This window comes from Rhyacophila brunnea, unplaced genomic scaffold (genome assembly GCF_057557595.1).
Source record: "Rhyacophila brunnea isolate RB1 unplaced genomic scaffold, BYU_Rbru_1.0 scaffold_3, whole genome shotgun sequence".
NCBI lineage: Eukaryota > Metazoa > Arthropoda > Insecta > Trichoptera > Rhyacophilidae > Rhyacophila > Rhyacophila brunnea.
The window spans coordinates 48,294,999-48,300,381 of NW_028232965.1; the positions used below are offsets into that span (position 1 = coordinate 48,294,999).

General features: G+C 32.0%; 1 long non-coding RNA gene across 1 annotated transcript; it reads left to right on the top strand.

Moving 5' to 3' along the window:
- Window positions 1-3,053: 3,053 nt before the first annotated feature.
- On the top strand, window positions 3,054-4,949 carry LOC147068469 (uncharacterized). The gene is made up of 2 exons (XR_015071335.1): window positions 3,054-3,174; window positions 4,609-4,949. It is a non-coding gene; the product is annotated as an uncharacterized LOC147068469 (long non-coding RNA).
- The last annotated feature ends 434 nt before the right edge of the window (window positions 4,950-5,383 follow it).

Below are 5,383 nucleotides of genomic sequence, written 5' to 3' on the forward strand. Positions count from 1 at the left end.
AACTTATAATCGTGGTGTTTAATAACGGTGTTGTAACGGAGTGTTCAAGTGTAAAAATTAATAAACGTACTAAACAATGCATGATTTTAAAACAGCCACTTTTTTTTTAAATACTGTCTCGTATTATTTAAGTGTTACCATAATGCGCGTGCGTGCTAATTTTAAAATTATAATTTAATTCATTTTACCCAGAGAAATATTAAAAAGATTATTTTTTTAAAAATAAAAAAAAAATTAAAAAATTTCCGTTAATTCGGAATCCGATTTTTATGAGTAATTATATCAAATTTTATGTATATTTTTATCACTAAAATGTAGTTTGATAATTAAAGTTTTAACATGTGATTTAGTTTAAATTACATGTTATTTAGTTCAATTTAGTTTTTTTTAGAAAATATGAATGTCTACAGTTTTAAAATCAAATTTATTTATATCAGTTCTAGCTTTTATGATTATAGCGATTATGACCGCATCATAGCTGGCATTCCGTCGAAAAAATCAAGTCCTACATAATTTTATTTGAGAAAAAAAAAACACCTTATAACTATGAACTTTTCAAATATCGTTGTCACCTTCTAAAAACCTTATTAAACTACATTTTAAATCATAAAATTATTAATAAAATGCGATGTTTAATAAAAAGTTCATATTAAATACATTTTTTATAAATTGTAAGTTAATTTTTAATGTTTTTAGATGCGTAATAATTGTTATGCCCATAATATAATATGTCGGCTTACAATGTCATAGGTCCCGGGTTCGAATACCGGGTCTGAAAAATTTACATGTTGTTTTTCAATGTGTGTTTGGATCCAGACTATCTAACAATCTATTTATCGGGAAAACAAAAATCTTCTTCTCTGTGGAGGTCCCATATCACCCTCTTAGGATCGAACAAAATTATGTAACGTAGTGTAATAATTATTTAAAATGAAAGTTATCAGTAAAATCTATTAAATTGTAGTTTTTACAAAAAAATTTACTCTCGTCCTTAACTTTGGACCTGAACCATTTTCGTGTATCAAATCAGAGATTCTCAACACATAAAATAAACTTCTACATACGACACTTAATTTTTAAAATTAAACAATTTAATGTGTGGTTCGAAAGGGCGTATCCCTAATGTTTCATATTATACTGTGGCCAAGAGTAGTTTTATTATTTTAAATAGGTTCATTAATATAATATATCGTCTCTGTTCTGGCAGAATACACTAAATGGAGAATACTAGTTTATATAGCAGTAAAAATAGTTTGAAAAAAAATCATGATATGTACTGTCACCAAAACTTTAACTCTTAGAATCATAAAAACACATATAAACACGGCAGTTATTGTGGCTTGAAAAATAAATAAAATTCAATTTTATTATATTTAATTTACATGTCATCATAATTGCTAAGGATAAAAAAAAAACATTTTATAACGGTACCAGAGAAACTTGTGATTATCAGGATCAGTTAAATAAAAATCAATGATCTATCATAATTTACGGGAAAAGAATATTATTTTTATCTGGATTAACCAGAAAAAAATATATGTATACATTATTTTACTACCATTCTCTAGTCTGAATGATTTCTTAATATTTTTTACGAGAAATGGATGTCAGATACTCGCTCAACTTACTTAGTCAATGTCCTGGGTCTAAAGACACAAAGAAAATAAAAATAATAATAATTTTGCAACCCGAAAACGCCGACTAGGTGGACACTTTGGTTCATGTACATCGCGGGACTGACATCTATATTATAATGACAAACATTAATTATTACCGAATTATGAGGATCAATAATTCAGCCATAAAAATGAAAATGGTTGTATTAGCAACTTTACATTTCCTTATAATTTCAGCAACTAGTTACATAATTTCCATGTATTCATTATCAACATTTATCAATTTTAGGAATTGCCTTGGAATGCTATAAGTGCAGCGGGAAGGATTGCAATAAAATAGATGTTAACGTAACGGAAACTGAAGTTTGTGGCAAAAATATTGACGTGACTGAAGAACCAATTACGGGCTCAACTGATTCTTTGACGACTGAAGATCTAACTACTGGCTCAACTGATTCTTCGACGACTGAAGGAACAATTCCGACTACCAAACCAACTACAACCTCAACTACTACGACGACTGAAAAACCAACTACAACCTCAACTGATTCTTCGACGACTGAAGATCTAATTACGGGCTCAACTGATTCTTCGACGACTGAAGGAACAATTCCGACTACCAAACCAACTACAACCTCAACTACTACGACGACTGAAAAACCAACTACAACCTCAACTGATTCTTCGACGACTGAAGATCTAATTACGGGCTCAACTGATTCTTCGACGACTGAAGGAACAATTCCGACTACCAAACCAACTACAACCTCAACTACTACGACGACTGAAAAACCAACTACAACCTCAACTGATTCTTCGACGACTGAAGATCTAATTACGGGCTCAACTGATTCTTCGACGACTGAAGAAACAATTCCGACTACCAAACCAACTACAACATCAACTACTACGACGACTGAAAAACCAACTACAACCTCAACTACTACGACGACTGAAAAACCAACTACAACCTCAACTGCCCCTACGACGACTGAAGAAACAATTACGGGCTCAACTGATTCTTCGACGACTGAAGAAACAATTCCGACTACCAAACCAACTACAACATCAACTACTACGACGACTGAAAAACCAACTACAACCTCAACTACTACGACGACTGAAAAACCAACTACAACTTCAACTGCCCCTACGACGACTGAAGAAACAATTACGGGCTCAACTGATTCTTCGACGACTGAAGAAACAATTCCGACTACCAAACCAACTACAACATCAACTACTACGACGACTGAAAAACCAACTACAACCTCAACTACTACGACGACTGAAAAACCAACTACAACCTCAACTGCCCCTACGACGACTGAAGAAACAATTACGGGCTCAACTGATTCTTCGACGACTGAAGAAACAATTCCGACTACCAAACCAACTACAACCTCAACTACTCCTACAACGATAATTACTGACAAACCTGACAACCTTGATAAAAAATCTGTCGTGGAACCTCGTGTTATTATGGCACGATTTCTGGGACGGAGATTACAAGAAGCAAAAGAAACTACTTATGAATGCGTGAAAGTCGTGCATCAAGGTACGCGTTTTCTTTACTTTTAACTATGGTTATCAATTGAAACTATTTATTTTTATATTACATCAGCGTTCCTCTTGACATTAGACGCCCATTTATTCTGGATATGGCCCAGCGCCCGAGTTCCTACAGAGGTTCTTTCATAAACTCTATGGAGAGCTCTAGATCCGTCGCATCTAACAATGTGATCGGTTCATCTGAGTCTTCGAGCCCTCAACACATTGATCTTTTCTAATTACATCTACTTTTCCAAATAATCAATGAAATTATTAAGTGAAACGGATAATATGTATAATATGCCGTAAAATACAAATAAACTTGGTTAGCTTTATACACTTTTTATTGGAATAAGAAAAAAAATAAGCACGAATTGGTTGAATTTTAAAGTTTAATTACTGTTTATATTCCCACCCCCTCGATAATTTTTTTAAAGAATCTCTAAACATATATCTCCATTTATACCCATACTATCAACAATGAAATTGAGTTCAAAATAATTGTTTTCTTTTACAATGACGAAGAAAATTTTACCCGTTTCTTTCCCCGATTGACAATGCGAAGAGTATATGATATATTCGTAACAAAACACTACCTTATTCTAAGGTCAATATTTAATATAAAGCAATCATTATTCGTAGGATGTTTATCACACTTGAATGGTCAAAGACATTTCTTATAATGAGTATCTTTAGAATTATCTTCAAATGTGTTAATTTTGCCCATTTTTTGAATAATAAAATGCTCAATTCTTGTCAAATTTGGGATCACAGAGATTATCAATATAATTTGTTATCGTAAATATTTCACTATAATAATGTCGATATAAATTATACTAATGGTTTTATAAATGCGTTTAAAAATTAATAAATGTAAAAAATCTTAACTCCACTGCACATTTATGTACTGAAATATGACTATATTCTAAAACATTAGAGTGAGAGGTTTAAAAGAATACTATTTTATGTAATAAAAATACTTTATGCAGTCATCAAATGTTTAAAATAAATATAAAGGATAATAAGGCTTCAAAATTATATAAATAGATTATCTACAACGTTTAAGGTATATCCAGGATCATGCTTTGAAAATAGAAAAAAGCTCAATTTTGACCTACGCTGAGCATATACCTCCTTAATACATAGAATTGTCGAGTTTATATGATTCAACAGAAAATTTAAAAACGTGGGATATAAAAAGTTCTTTTTATCTCGTAATTATCTAATTCTATTATAAATTTGAAAAGATTTTATAATTTCAATTTACACTGACCTTTGCTTACCAGAAAGCATTCAAAATGAAAATACCTCATAGCTCTATAGTCAATAGGGACGATAAATAAACTGCGGTAATTGTGTTCATTTTTTATTCCTTAGTAGCAACTGTGTTAATTATTTTTATATGACTCATAATTGATTATATAATATTATCGATTTTCAGATGGCGACAAAACCAAGACGGAAAGAGGGTGCAGGGTGGTAGATGACTTGAAACCGGCGGAAAAGTGTCAGAAATTCCTCAATAATAACAGCACAGTATCTGGGTGCGAAGTTTGCAAAGACAAGGATTTGTGCAACCCTGCATCGATCTCCCGCCTCAGTGCACCCCTTCTCTTATTACTCATCATCCCAATAATCCGATTCTTATAAAAAATATATTAGCATATTTAGCTGTAAATATGACGACAGAATTTATCACATTTTTCTCATGGGCTACGATGAGTAACTCAATTATGTTCTTTAGCCTAATCCAGACCGACATACATCTGCTTGTAAACAAATATAAACATAGTACTTATATAAAACATTAAAAATACTGATTGAAAAACATGTGTAACAAATGTTTGCGAGTATGGTGTGATTTTTGACGTTTTGGACGCCTAGTATGCGATCATAGTGTAAGCAAAAACGCCATTTTAATAACTAGTTAGTTGGAAGTAGCAAAATGCGTGGTCTCGTGAAGCGTTGTTTTGATTAAAGCGTGCAAACTTTTATAATCTGGTCAATCCAAATAAACGCACGTTAAAATTCAAACAAATGTCTGTGCACGTGCATTTATTTAGGTTTTACAGTGAATATAATATATTTACGGGCAGATGGTATATTGTACTAGACTAGGATTTTTACGGTTTCAATTTTAAAATGTGTGCGAGGATCATGATTGTGTACGTTTGACATAAGGATGAATGAGTATGGCATTATGACGCATCAATTGC